General features: G+C 38.1%; 1 long non-coding RNA gene across 1 annotated transcript in view; it reads left to right on the top strand.

Moving 5' to 3' along the window:
* The first annotated feature begins 6,409 nt into the window (after positions 1–6,409).
* The window catches only part of LOC306642454, a 32,793-nt gene continuing 22,744 nt past the window's right edge, over positions 6,410–16,458 (top strand). The window contains exon 1 of the long non-coding RNA XR_013758533.1: positions 6,410–6,539. This is a non-coding gene — a long non-coding RNA (uncharacterized lncRNA). The remainder of the gene's footprint in view (positions 6,540–16,458) is intronic.

Genomic DNA, 16,458 nt, shown 5'->3' on the forward strand with positions numbered 1-16,458 from the left:
GAGTGGTGAGTTGTTTGGTCTTAAAGTGACAGCTCCTGAACACAGGGGGGCTGCCTGGAGGAGAAGCGTGGTGGGACGCTTGGTCTTGAGAGGCCGCACCTGAGCTCCGGGCGGTGCCCAGAGGACCCGTGCAGCGGGTCACGTGGATTCAGAGCCACTCAAAGGGACTGCTCCTGAACACCCGGGGGGTTATCTGGAGAAGGAGGAGGAACGGGGAGGGTCACTTCGACTCGGAGTGATTGATTGCCCCGGGCTACGGGTGGTTGGTGGGAGGAGGAGGCACGAAGTGAGTTTCTTGGACTCCTAGTGACCGCACCGGCATACTGGGCGGCTGTCTGGAGGAAGAGGCCTGTGGCGGGTCTCTGGGACTCAGAGCGATTGTTCGGGGCCACAGGTGGCTGCTCAGAGGAGGGGCCACGCAGCCAGGCGATTAGGTGCAGAACAGGGTCCCAGGATCTAGGAGGCTTCTGGGTGGAAGAGCCGCACAGAGATAGGCTTAGGGCGGAGCAAAGGTTCCAGGCCTGCGGGCAGATTCTCTGAGGAGGGGCAGCCTAAGGAGATTCATCTGCGAAGGGTGAGGCTCCCAGGCCCAGGAGGTAGGGCCGGGCCCCTGGAAACTTTCCAGAGGAAGGCAGCCCAGCCCAGGCAGTAGCTGTAAATTGAGGGGAACCTCTAGGAGGAAACTGACCAGCGAGACCTCCCCACTGGGTGAGTCTTCCCTGCCTGGTGAGGTTTCCCCACAAGGACGGTAAAACCAGAGACACAGGCCCAAACAGGCCTTGCCTCAGCCCACAGCCTTGGTCCCCTTTGGATGACCATTGGTCAACAAGTGGAGGCACCTCTGCCCACTAGCAGGGAATATACCCCACCTGAAGGCCACCACTCCTAGAGAGGCAGCTTCCTTGTGGAGCACCGCATTATCAACTTCTTCCAAGACTTCAGCCTACTGAAGGCTAAGAGGGGATATATATAGAAATCTTCAGGGACATTGTAAATCAACAGAGGAAATCTGCAATATCTCAGCGATCCACTGATATCTGAACAATATGAGAAAACAAGGAAAGAAAATGCTGCAAACAAATCTAGATGTTACATCAATAAAACCCAATGACAGCATGGCAGAAGAAATGACAGAAAAGGAGTTCAGAATATACACAATTAAAATGATCAGAGAAGCAAACGATGAGATGAAAGAGCAAATGCAAGCATTGAATGATCGCACCAATCGACAGTTAAAAGAGCAAATACAGGAAGCAAAAGATCATTTCAATAAAGAGTTAGAGATATTGAAAAAAAACCAAACAGAAATCCTTGACATGAAGGAAACAATAAACCAAATTAAGAACTCCATAGAAAGCATATCCAATAGGATAGAACACCTGGAAGACAGAACCTCAGACATTGAAGACAAAATATTTAACCTTGAAAACAAAGTTGAACAAACAGAGAAGATGGTAAGAAATCATGAACAGAATCTACAAGAACTATGGGATATCATGAAAAGGCCAAATTTAAGAATTATTGGGATTGAGGAAGGTCTAGAGAAACAAGCCAAAGGAATGAACAACCTATTCAATGAAATAATATCAGAAAATTTCCCAAATCTGAAGAATGAAATGGAAAATCAAGTTCAAGAGGCTTACAGGACTCCAAATACACAAAATTACAACAGACCCACACCAAGGCACATTATAATGAAAATACCTAACATACAAAATAAAGACAGAATTTTAAAGGCTGTGAGAGAAAAGAACCAAATTACATTCAGGGGGAAACCAATACGCATATCAGCAGATTTTTCAATCTAGACCCTAAAAGCTAGAAGGTCCTGGAACAACATTTTTCAAGCCCTGAAAGAAAATGGATGCCAACCAAGAATCTTATACCCAGCAAAACTTACCTTCAAATTTGACGATGAAATAAGATCCTTCCATGATAAACAAAAGCTAAAAGAATTTACAAAAAGAAAGCCAGCATTACAGAACATTCTCAACAAAATATTCCATGAGGAAGAGATGAAAAACAAAGAAGCAAATCAGCAAAGGGAGGAATTATCCTAAAGGAATTGTCAAATAAAGGAGGAAACAAGTTGTGTCAAACAAATAAATAAACAAAATTTTAAAAATGAACCAAATGACCGGGAAACCAAATCATTTCTCTATAATAACCCTGAATGTTAATGGCCTGAATTCATCAATCAAAAGACATAGACTGGCAGACTGGATTAAAAAGAAAGATCCAACAATATGTTGCCTGCAAGAGACTCACCTCATAGAAAAAGATACCCATAGATTAAAGGTGAAAGGATGGGGAAAAACATACCATGCACATGGACTCAGCAAAAAAGCTGGAGTATCCATCCTCATTTCTGATAATGTGGACTTCAAGCCAAAGTTAGTCAGAAGGGATAAAGAAGGTCATTTCATACTGCTTAAGGGAAGCATAAATCAGCAAGATATAACAATCATAAACATCTATGCCCCAAACAGTGGCTCATCTATATATGTCAAACAAATCCTTCTCAATTTCAGAAACCAAATAGACCACAACACAATAATACTAGGTGATTTTAACACGCCTCTCTCACCACTGGACAGATCTTCCAGACAAAAATTGAACAAAGAAACCATAGATCTCAATAACACAATCAATAATTTAGACTTAACGGACATTTATAGAATATTCCATCCAACCAAGAGTGAATACACTTTCTTCTCAGCAGCACATGGATCCTTCTCTAAAATAGACCATATATTATGCCACAAAGCTAATGTTAGCAAATACAAGAAGATAGAGACACTAGCATGTATTCTATCAGATCATAATGGATTGAATTTAGAAATAAATGAAAGAGTAAAACACAGAAACTATTCCAACATCTGGAGATTAAACAATATGCTATTATATGATGAATGGATAACAGAAGATATTAGGAAGGAAATTAAAAAATTCTTAGAGGTAAATGAGAACAAAGAAACATCATATCAAAATCTCTGGGACACTATGAAAGCAGTACTTAGAGGGAAATTTATTTCATGGAGCGCATTTAATAAAAGAAGTAAAACTCAACAAATAAACAACCTAACACTACAGCTCAAAGCCCTAGAAAAAGAAGAACAGAACAGCACCAAAAGTAGTAGAAGACAGGAAATAGTTAAACTCAGAGCTGAAATCAATGAAATTGAAACAAAAGAAACAATACAAAAAATTGACAAAATAAATAGTTGGTTCTTCGAAAAAATAAACAAAATTGATAACCTTTAGCCACACTAACAAAGAGAAGACGAGAGAAAACCCAAATCACTAAAATTCGGAATGAACAAGGAAATATCACAACAGACAGGATGGAAATACAAAACATAATTAGAAGCTATTTTGAAAATCTATACTCCAACAAAATAGAAAATTTTGAAGGCATCAACAGGTTTCTAGAGACATATGAATTGCCTAAACTGAATGAGGAGGACATAAACAATTTAAATAGACCAATTTCAAGTACTGAAATAGAAGAAGTCATCAAAAGCTTACCAACAAAGAAAAGTCCGGGACCAGATGGGTTCTCAGCCGAGTTCTACAAAACCTTTAAGGAAGAGCTCATTCCAATACTTCTCAAAGTATTCCATAAAATAGAAGAGGAGGGAACCCTCCCAAACTCATTCTATGAAGCCAATATCACACTGATACCTAAACCAGACAGAGACTCATCAAGGAAAGAAAATTACAGACCAATATCCTTAATGAACATCGACGCAAAAATTCTCAACAAAATGTTAGCAAATCGCATACAAAAACATATTAAAAAGATAGTGCACCATGATCAAGTGGGCTTCATCCCAGGTATGCAAGGTTGGTTCAACATCAGGAAATCAATAAACGTAATTCACCATATTAATAGACTTAAAGTCAAGAATCACATGATTATTTCAATAGATGCAGAAAAAGCATTTGATAAAATACAGCACCCCTTCATGCTCAAAACACTAGAAAAAAATAGGGATAGTGGGAACATTCCTTAACATTGTAAAGGCAATCTATGCTAAGCCCATGGCTAATATCATTCTAAATGGTGAAAAACTGAAAGCATTCCCCCTAAAAACTGGAACAAGGCAGGGATGCCCTCTTTCACCACTTCTATTCAACATCGTTCTTGAGACTCTGGCCAGAGCAATTAGACAAACCAAAGAAATTAAAGGGATACGAATTGGAAAAGAAGAACTCAAACTATCCCTGTTCGCTGATGACATGATTATTTATTTAGAGGAACCAGGAAATTCCACCAGAAAACTCTTAGAACTCATAAGTGATTTCAGTAAAGTAGCAGGTTACAAGATCAATGCCCATAAATCCAACGCATTTTTATACATAAGTGATGAATCTTCAGAAAGAGAAATTAGGAAAACTACCCCATTCACAATAGCCTCGAAAAAAATAAAATACCTGGGAATCAACCTCACAAAAGAGGTGAAAGACCTCTACAATGAGAACTATACAACACTAAAGAAAGAAATTAAAGAACACCTTAGAAGATGGAAAGATCTTCCATGTTCTTGGATAGGAAGAATTAATATTGTCAAAATGGCCATACTACCTAAAGTGCTGTACAAATTCAATGCAATTCCAATTAAAATCCCAATTGTGTACCTTACAGAAATAGAGCAAGCAATTATGAAATTCATCTGGAAGAATAAGAAACCCAGAATAGCTAAAGCAATCCTTAGCAGGAAGAGTGAAACAGGGGGTATTGCAATACCAGATCTTCAACTCTACTACAAAGCAATAGTAACAAAAACGGCATGGTATTGGTACCAAAATAGAAAGGTAGATCAATGGTACAGAATAGAGGACACGGACACAAACCCAAATAAATACAATTTTCTCATACTAGACAAAGGGGCCAAAAATATGCAATGGATTAAAGATAGCCTCTTCAACAAATGGTGCTGGGAGAATTGGAAATCCATATGCAACAGAATGAAACTAAACCCATATCTCTCACCATGCATGAAACTAAACTCAAAATGGATTAAGGACCTCGGAATCAGACCAGAGACCCTGCAGATTATAGAAGAAAAAGTAGGTCCAAATCTTCACCTTGTTGGTCTAGGACCAGACTTCCTTAACAGGACTCCCATAGCACAAGAAATAAAAGCTAGAATCAACCACTGGGATAGATTCAAACTAAAAAGCTTTCTCTCAGCAAAGGAAACTATCAGCAATGCGAAGAAAGAGCCTACAGAGTGGGAGAATATCTTTGCCAATCATACTTCAGATAGAGCACTAATCTCCAGAATCTATAAAGAACTCAAAAAACTCTACTCTAAGAATTCAAATAATCCAGTCAACAAATGGGCTAAGGAAATGAATAGACACTTCACAGAAGAAGATCTACAAGCAATCAACAATCATATGGAAAAATGTTCAACATCTCTAGTAATAAGAGAAATGCAAATCAAAACCACCCTAAGATTCTATCTCACCCCAATTAGAATGGCGATTATCAAGATTACGAGCAACAACAGGTGTTGGCGAGGATGTGGGGAGAAAGGTACACTCATACACTGCTGGTGGGGCTGCAAATTAGTGCAGCCACTCTGGAAAGCAGTGTGGAGATTCCTTAGAAAACTTGGAATGGAACCACCATTTGACCCAGCTATCCCACTCCTTGGCCTATACCCAAAGGACTTAAAATCTGCATACTACAGAAATACAGCCACATCAATGTTCATAGCTGCTCAATTTACAATAGCCAGACTGTGGAACCAACCTAGATGCCCTTCAATCGATGAGTGGATAAAGAAACTGTGGTATATATATACAATGGAATATTACTCAGCCATAAAGAATGATAAAATTATGACATTTGCAGGCAAATGGATGAAATTGGAGAATATTATGCTAAGTGAGATAGGCCGATCTCAAAAAGCCAAAGGACGAATGATATCGCTGATAAGTGGAGGATGACACATATTGGGGGGGAGGGAAGGGTTAGAGTTAGGGTTAGGGAGGGGGGCAAGTATGGAGGAAGGAACTACTGTATAGAGGGTAAAGAGGGGTGGGAGGGGTGGGGGGAAGGGAAAAAATAACAGAATGAATCAAACAACATTGCTCTATGTAAATTTATGATTACACAAATGGTATGCCTTTACGCCATGTACAAACAGAGAAACAACATGTATCCCATTTGTTTACAATAAAAGAAAAAAAAAAAAGAAAATAAACACCTGTTATTTGTAATTTATGTAATGATTTTTTAAACATCACATACTCTTAAATAAAACATTTTAATCCTGGTTTTGAAATCTTAAGAAATGCCACATTTTGTTCAGCAGGAAGTAGTTGTTTTCCTAAACTGTTTCTCTCCCTCTGTTTTTCAGGTTACTTTGTTTGTAGGGGCCACACTTGCTTTTACTCTTAGTCATTTAGACAGCAGGGCTTTTTTAAACAGCTCTCTGTGTCACTGCTTGGGCAAGAGCTCTCACTCTCAGTTCTATTACTGCATGGAAAACAGTGTCCTGAGAGTGGGACTGTAGCATAATGAGGTAAGAAGCAGCTAGTACTCATTTCAAATTCATTGAATAAGTAAAATATCTACTCCTGGCACCTAACTTGTGCTTCTATTTCTCATTTCTGTGTAGGTTGTAGGCTTTAAGTACACATTGTCTTGACAATACTTCTTAAAAGAATGTTTAAAATGCCAGTTTATAGAATACTATTATGTACAAAATTTAATGTAATAATTTGCAAAATATCATTTTATAAACTTAAAATTCATGAGTATAATTAGTCTAGTAAAAAGAGATATCTGGGATTCTGTATTGTTAGCTCTGCACTGAAGCTCTGAGGTGGCTTTTTTGGACTATAGATCTATATATTTAGAAGTATAAATATAATTAGAAGTAAGTTATTTGTTTTGGTATAAATAGATACATGTTCAAAGACTGATAGTTACTGATAAAATACAGACAAATGAGTCATTTGGATTAAAAAAAAGTTTCACAATGTGGAGGCAAGGTTGAAATGATTATACTAATGTATAAACAAATTCAGGCTCTTTTAATCTAACTTTAACTGGTTAGGAAGCAACCCCTACTAAGTGTGAAAATACACGAAACACTTGGGGGAATTCTGCTGTGAAGAATAATGAATTTATAGAGAATAAACAAGATATGCCTCAATAATCTTTCTGATATTGCCATCTGCCATGAGAATTATGCACAATGATCAACTTCCTATAATTTCAAAGTTAGTCCTTCAACAAGGTATAGTGAAAGAAATCTAGAATAATTCTGTAGAGTTTAAATTATAAAGATGCTTTAAAATATACAATCCAATGATACTGCTTTTCACAAGTAATTAATATTTGCTTACATGACAAATGAGTTATTACCTCAAATTTAAGTCAAAATCATATATGTTCTAATTTGAAGAATTTTAATCAAATCTGAACATCAGTGATTGGTATTTAAATTTTCAATATATGTATGTAGTAGAGTTATGTACTGAAAATTAACAATATTATTCTTCTGGTGGCTTTGGAGCTATACAAGAAAAGTTTGAAAACAAATTGTCTTCAGATGCCATATCATATAATAGAGTTACCAAAATTTTTGTGCCTCATATAGTAAGGAAAGAAATCCAACTGCATCTGATCTAGTGTGTTAATCAGAACCAACTGGGTATACAATTTAGAATATTGATGCAGAGTTGACTCATCGGTATACCAAGTGTTCTACAAGATATTCTCTCTTCTGATGCCCTATTTGCTGCCCTGCATATACATAGCATGTTGGTTACTGATGTAAAATGTGCATTAAAGTATATTTCAGTCACAAGTAGATGTTTTATCACATACTTCAAAAAATCTCCAAACCTATCATTTAAAAAATTGTATTTTTGAACATTACACCTTCCATGAATAGAATGCTCTTCACCACTCTGAGTATCTGTAAATAAGTGTAGGTATATGTAGATGAATAAGGATGGATCTAAGACAATGGTTAAGGTCATTTTTATGCCTTCCAGAGGAGAAGTGGGAAGCTGGACAGGTGAAGGCACTTTTTGAAGTGCAGTTCACTGCTTTAGAGTCTGCTGAAGTGTACAGCATTTCTAGTTTGCATTACTTAGCTATTCTAACATTAGTTCTCTATCCATTATCTATATAGTAATAATCATAGCAATGACCTAGCCTTTGTCTTGAGGAGAGCTTCCTGGCCAATAAGCCATGGATAGTGGAGTAAGCAGCTTGTGGTACCACTTACAATGCCAAAGATGATGAATGTGGTTTACACTGGAAAGAAAATGCCTTAGAATATTTTCTTTTGCTTTCTTGCATGACACAGCCTTAAAACCAAAATAAAATTTTTTGAAAGAAGGTCTTTACCAAATTGTAAGGTTCTGTCAAGGATACAATCAAAAGTAGATAAGAAAATAAAAACCAACAACCTTGAATTTGGTAGCTTTGATTTCTTCAGCATAAGGGAGAATAAGCTGATATCTCTAAGAGATGTGGTTATAAACATTTTTCTTAAAAGGTTAATCAGCATTATAGATCCTGCTCTTGAGGAACAAAGATACATTTTAAAAGTTTTTTTTTAAAGATTAATTGTTTTTAAGATAATAGAAAATTAGAAAAGCCTTGAAAAGTTTTGGAGGCTAAGAATTATTTATTTATTTATTTATTTATTTATTATTTATTTATTTGCCATGATGACTGTTAAAAATAGCTACATAGTCTGAGAACAGGAAGAGAAATAAAAAAAAAAAAAGGTGCCCTTTTTTAGTTGTGATGAACTCTTTGAACTCTTTTTGTTTATCATTGCCTGTGTTGTAAGACAGGAGAATAAAGTGAAAAAAAAATCTGGATCTCATTCATAATATACCTTTAACTCAGTACATAAAAAGCAGATTTGGAAATAACTCTGCTTGTTTAAAAATAAAAAAGTAAATGCATATTCATTTTCAAGTAAAACAGAGGAACTAAGTTATTCATCATGAAGAAATAGATCAGAAATGCTCTATATCATTCTTGTAAAATGAATGTTAGGGGAACTGCTCAACAGTTTGAAAAGCAGTGTCACTAAAAGCATCATGGAGGGTAAATAACTGAAGTTACGTAGGAGATAATTGGAAAGAATTTTGTTGTATGTTTCAACATTTTTAAAGTGATTCATCCATGAGCTGAAAATACATCTATCTCTTGTGATTTGCTGTTCTTTTAAAGTTTGAGCAGTTGATGTAAATGAGTAATGACAAAGTGAACTTGAACGGATCTGAAATATATTCTGAAATATTAAGGACTTGGAAGTTTGGAATATACATCAGAAAGTGTAGGACTAAGGAGTAAAATATTAATTTTTAGAAACACGTGGGTGTGACTAAAATAAATGAAGCTGAGTAAGGAGGAAAACATAAGAATCTGAAAAAATATGCCATGTGTCATTAGAATTATGATTCAATGACACATTCCCAGATTGTTTTCTATTTCACACAAGAAGGCCAGTAAGGCCAGTATCAAATCGTATTCTGAAATATATGTATATTATTCTTCATGTTTTCACCATATTGATACATAAAAAACAAATGTACCCTATTGGTCTATATTTCCCAAGAAAATATCAAATATCAGAATGCTTGCTGGGGTTGGGGTGGTAGCTCATTCATAGAGCACTTGCCTCATATGTGTGAGGCACTGAGTTCAATCCTTGCACCACATAAAAATGAACACATAAATAGACACTGTGTCCATTAACAACTAAATAAAAAGAAAAAAGAATGCTAGCTAAAAATCTAAAGAAAAGCAGATTTATTTCAGAGTATAAAAGCATGGTCATAAACCCTAGAAACCAAAACCATGAGCACAATTATGGAGCACTTTATGGAATTTGATTAAATGTCCTACCTCAAATTGTGTACTACAGTATTACACACCTGGTAATCTAAAAAATGACCATTATATAGTACAAAACATAGCATGTTCTACAAGAGGTAAAAAAAGACCTTTGATAGAATGTCCAAAAGAGTCTCAGTGTAGGAAACACAATGTTGGGGGCCGCTGCCCTGTAGGGCCCACAGTGGTGGCTGGCCTCACCCTAAGATGGCGCCGAGAAGCCCAACTGCAAAGAAAAACAACTTTAAGGAAGTGCTTTCTATTGGCTGACTGATCTCCTCCGCGTAGGTGCTTAGCTCGTGATCAGTACATGTCCTCAGTACCCACCATTAAGTCTCCACGAGCCAAACACCTGACCCGTTAAGGTGATTGGCTATTATATCCCATAAAGCTGGGTACTTTGGGCAGGCAAGGGGAGCGAGCAAGGCAGAGCAAGCAAGGCAAGGAGGGCAGGCAGCAGCTGTGGGACGAGAAAAGAGGAGAAGCGGCCACAGCGCCACGAGAGAGGGAGAGAAGTGACAGCTGCATGAGAGAAAAGAAGGAGAGAGAAAACTGCACAACAAGAGAAGAAAAAGAAGACGGCGGCGGTGGAGGAGAAGAACCAGGCACTCGGCTCAGAAGCTCTCCCATAAAAATAAAGACCTTAAAACTTCATTTGAGAGCCGAGTCTTCATTGTACTCGCTGGACGAGGCACACAATCTTCAGAAAATAATTGTGTTCTTCAAAACTTGGACTGAATTCTCCCATTGAAAAAGAAAAATTGCAGACCTTATTGCAAACCTGTTTGTTTTACCGAAGATAACATTTGAACTCATTTTATTATGACAAAATCCCCACAGCCCAAAAACAAGAGATTGCCAAGGGCTAGGGAGGGGACAAGAGACCCTCAAGCCAGGGAGGGAGAGGAAGGAATGGTGGGTGCAGATGCAATGAGCCTCATAAATGTCCTGCAGGCTGGGGAGCAGAGGAAAGGTCTGGGGTTCTCTCTGGGTGGAGGGAGGGGGAAAGCAAGGAGGAATTTATGGAGACAGGTGTAGGGAGCTCTTCCAGCCACTGCCCTGCAGTGCAAGATTACAACACCATTCTTCTGAGATCAGTGGTGTTGCCCCTGGACTTGGGGAATTCAAAGAAGCATGAAAAATCCAAGAGGCAACAGTGTAGCACCTCAGAGAGCAAGATCCATGTGGCTGCTGCCTTGCCCACGTATCTCCAAGGAGGCCTCTTCCTGCCTGGCCAGTCGCAGCTCCCAAAATATTCCACTGGGAACCTGTGCACTTGCATGCACTCCACGGAGACTCCTGTGTGAGGAGGCACAAGGACACCCTGGGACTCCTCCCTGCTGATCAGCAGAGAAAGACATCAGCACCTACTGAGGGGAAGACCACCAGGGCAGGTGACACATGTGCTGGAAGTGAATGAGATAAGATGAGCAGGGGCTGCTGGACAGAAGGGAGAGGATGCTTTGCCAGGAGGAAGTCATCTGTGGTCAGCAAACCTAACTGGGAAGGAGCTCTCCCCCCACAACTCTGCACATCCAGCTCTATGCCCTGTGCAGTGAGCAAGTAGAAGAGCTCGTGCTCTTAAAGAACAGGAAGCTGGCAGGTTTGATTACACGTGGCTGCTGCCATTTTGAGACAACAGCCAGGCCCTGTAGGACCCCTGGCCAGACTGACTGAGTCCCGTCTCCAGGATCCCTCAGCCCAACCGATCACTCACTGCCTCTGGGGCCCTCACATCAACTGACAGCTCCCTGCTGCCAGGACCCCCAGACCAACTGACTGTGCCCTATCACCGGGAACCCAGACCAACTGATTGCACCCGGCCTCCTGGATCCCACAACCACACCAAACACACCCAACCTCCAGGACCCCTGCCGGACCAACTGCATCCTCTCTCCAGGACCTCCAGCTGACCAGGTCCAAACCCTGAGCTGCGCCTCCCCATTTGCCAACACATTTGGAAGCCAGAGCAGCCATCTTGGATAATCTTGGAAGCCTTAGCTCCGATCTTCAGGTGGGGCAAATCCCATCCTGAGACACCTGCTGGAGGCTTAAAGCTCATTATCAGGTACCTCTCATACATCAGGCTACTGAACACTGGGAGGTTTCATTAGTATATGACTGTTATACAGTAGATTTTCTTTTTTCTCCTTTTTAAAAAAATATTTAAGTTTTTATTTATGTTTCTTGCTTTCTTTTCCTTTTGTTTACCTGTTCCCTCAGAGTCGCTTTCTCCCTTATTTACATGCTAACATTCAATTTCTTTTGATTACATGCTCACTCTTTCTATTTTCTAGAACTTCTGTATATTCTTTTATTATCCCATTAACAGCCATATTCTTCATCCCTCTGCATCCTCTTTGTCCTCCATTAGAAACTGCAGACATTATTATAAACCTGTTTGTTTTACCAAAGATAACATTTGAACACATTTTGTTTATTATGACAATTTTGTTATTGTCCCCATAGGGGCTATTTGGTCTAGGATTGCATAGTGTCTGATTTGGGCACTGCTAATATTGATCTCACCTTAAAGAAAAGCTTTTGGAAACCTATAGGGCCACTATAAGCCTATAGGGGGAAATGTGCAATACCCAAGATCTGCAGCACTAGAGGGGAAGATACAAGAACAACATGAAAAAACAAGGGAAGAAAATGATCCAAACAAATCTAGATTCTATAGTAATAGAATCCAATGACAGTATGTTAGAAGAAATGTCAGAGAAGGACTTCAGATTATACATGATTAAGATGATTTGCAAAGCAAAGGATGAGATAAGAGAGCAAATGCAGGCAATGAATGATAATACCAATAAGCTGAAAGAGCAACTGCAGGAAGCAAAAGATCATTTCAACAAAGAGATAGAGATTCTCCAAAAATCAAAAACAAAAACAAAAACAAAACAAACAAACAAACAAACAAACAAAAAACAAACGGAAATCCTTGAAATGAAGAAGACAATAAACCAAATAAAAAACTCAATGGAAAGCATCACCAACAGACTAGACCACTTGGAAGACAGAACCTCAGACAATGAAGACAAAATATTTAATCTTGAATATAAAGTCACCCAAACAGAGAAGATGGTAAGAAATCATGAACAGAATCTCCAAGAACTTTGGCACATCATGAAAAGATGAATTTAAGAATTATTGGGATTGAGGAAGGCACAGAGATACAAACCAAAGGAATGAACAACCTATTCAATGAAATAATATCAGAAAATATCCCAAACCTGATGAATGAAATGGAAAATCAAATACAAGAGGCTTACAGAACACCAGATACACAGAATCACAAAACATCCACACCAAGTCACATTATAATGAAAATGCCTAACATTCAAAATAAAGATAGGATTTGGAAGGCCGTGAGAGAAAGTCATCAGATTACATATAGGGGGAGACCAATATGGATAGCAGCCGACTTCTCAACCCACACTCTAAAAGCTAGAAGGGCCTGGACCAACATATTTCAAGTTCTGAAAGAACATGGTTGCCAACCAAGAATCCTATACCCAGCAAAACTAACCTTCAGATTTGAAGATGAAATAAAATCCTTCCATGATAAACAAATGTTAAAAGAATTTACAAATAGAAAGCCTGCACTACAGAATGTTCTCAACAAAATATTCCATGAGGAGGAAATGAAAAACAACAATGGAGTTCAGCAAAGGGAGGAACTACCTAAAAATAAGCCAAATGACTGGGAATACAAATCATTTCTCAATAATAACCCTGAACGTTAATGGCCTAAACTCAATAATCAAAAGACATAGACTGGCACAATGGATTAAAAAGAAACACCAAACAATATGCTGCCTGCAACAGACTCATCTCACAGAAAAAGACATTCACAGACTTAAAGTGAAAGAATGGGAAAAAACCTACCACACACATGGACTCAGTAAAAAAGCGGGGGTTTCCATCCTTATATCAGATAAAGTGGACTTGAAGCCAAAGTTAGTCAGAATGGATAAAGAAGGACATTTCATACTGCTTAAGGGAACCATAAATCAGAAAGACATAACCATAGTAAATATTTATGCCCCAAACAATGGTGCATCCCTGTACATCAAACAAATCCTTCTCAATTTCAAGAATCACATAGACCACAACACAATAATTCTGGGCGACGTTAATGCACCGCTGTCATCACTAGATAGATCTTCCAAACAAATCCAACCAAAGAAACCATAGAACTCAATAACACAATCAATAACCTAGACTAAACAGACATATATAGAATATTCCATCCATCAACGAGTGGATACACTTTCTTCTCAGCAGCACATGGAACCTTCTCAAAAATAGACCATATGTTATGCCACAAAGCAGCCCTTAGGAAATGCAAAAAAATAGAGATACTGCCTTGTGTTCTATCAGATCATAATGGACTGAGAGTAGAAATCAATGACAAAGTAAAAAAAGGAAATTACTCCAACACTTGTAGATTAAATAATATGCTATTGAATGAAACACGGATAACAAAAAATATCAGGGAAGAGATTAAAAAATTCTTAGAGGTCAATGAGAATGATGATACAACATATCAAAATCTCTGGGACACTATGAAAGCGGTACTAAGAGGAAAATTCATTGCATGGAGCACATTCCAGTAAAGAATGAAGAGTCAACAATTAAATGACCTAACATTACACCTCAAAGCCCTAGAAAAAGAAGAACAGAATAACAGCAAAAGTAGTAGAAGACAGGAAATAATTAAATCAGAGCTGAAATCAATGAAATTGAAACAAAAGAAACTATTCAAAAAATTGACATAACAAAAAGTTGGTTCTTTGAGAAAGTAAACAAAATAGACAAACTCTTAGCCACACTAACAAAGAGAAGGAGAGAGAAGACTCAAATTACTAAAATACATGATGCAAAAGGAAATATCACAACAGACACCACTGAGATACAGAACATAATGAGAAGCTACTTTGAAAATCTGTATTCCAACAAAATAGAAAGTACTGAAGACATTGACAAATTTCTAGAGACAAATGCTCCTCCCAAACTGAACCAGGAGGACAGACACGATTTAAACAGAACAATATCATGCAATTAAATAGAAAAGCCATTAAAAATCTACCATCCAAGAAAAGCCCAGGACCAGACGGATTCTCAGCCGAGTTCTACAAGACCTTCAAAGAAGAACTCATTCCAATACTTCTCAAAGTATTCCAGGAAATAGAAAAGGAGGGTACCCTGCCGAACTCATTCTATGAAGCTAATATCACCCTCATACCCAAACCAGGAAAAGACACATCAAGGAAAGAAAATTTTAGACCAATATCCTTGATGAATATAGATGCAAAGATCCTTAACAAAATATTGGCAAACCGTATCCAAAAACATATTAAGAAAATTGTGCACCACGATCAAGTGGGGTTCATTCCTGGAATGCAAGGATGGTTCAACATCCATAAATCAATAAACGTAATCCATCATATCAATAGATTTAAGGATAAGAATCATATGGTTATTTCAACTGATGCAGAAAAAGCATTTGACAATACACAACACCCCTTCACGCTGAAAACACTAGAAAAAATAGGGATAGTAGGAACATACCTGAACATTGTAAAGGCTATTTATGCTAAGCCCATGGCCAACATCATTCTTAATGGAGAAAAACTGAAACCATTCCCTTTAAAAATGGGAATAAGACAGGGATGTCCTCTTTCTCCACTTCTATTCAACATTGTCCTCAAAACTCTAGCCAGAGCAATTAGGCAGACTAAAGAAATTAAAGGGATAGGAATAGGAAAAGAGGAACTTAAGCTGTCACTATTTGCAGATGACATCATTCTAGAGGATCCGAAAACCTCCTCCAGAAAACTTCTAGATCTCATCAATGAATTCAGCAAAATAGCAGGCTATAAAATCAACACACATAAATCTACAGCATTTTTATACGCAAGCAATGATACAGATGAAAGGGAAATGAGGAAAACAACTCCATTTGCAATAGACTCAAAAAAAAAAAAAAAATTGGGCATCAATCTAACCAAAGAGGTAAAAGATCTCTACAATGAAAACTACAAAACACTGAAGAAAGAAATTAAGGAAGACCTTAGAAGATGGAAAATCTCCCGTGTTCTTGGATAGGCAGAACTAATATTGTCAAAATGGCCATACTACCAAACGTGCTACACAGATTCAATGCAATTCCAATTAAAATCCCAATGATGTACCTCACAGAAATAGAGCAAGCAATCATGAAATTCATCTGGAAGAATAAGAAACCCAGAATAGCTAAAGCAATCCTTAGCAGGAAGAATGAAACAGGGGGTATCACAATACCAGAACTTCAACTATACTACAAAGCAATAGTAACAAAAACAGCATGGTATTGGCACCAAAATAGACAGGTAGATCAATGGTACAGAATAGAGGTCACGGACACAAACCCAAATAAATACAATTTTCTCATACTAGACAAAGGTGCCAAAAATATGCAATGGAGAAAAGAGAGCCTCTTCAACAAATGGTGCTGGGAAAATTGGAAATCCATATGCAACAGAATGAAACTAAACCCCTATCTCTCACCCTGCACAAAACTCAAC

Source organism: Sciurus vulgaris (genome assembly GCF_902686455.1).
Source record: "Sciurus vulgaris genome assembly, chromosome: 12".
NCBI lineage: Eukaryota > Metazoa > Chordata > Mammalia > Rodentia > Sciuridae > Sciurus > Sciurus vulgaris.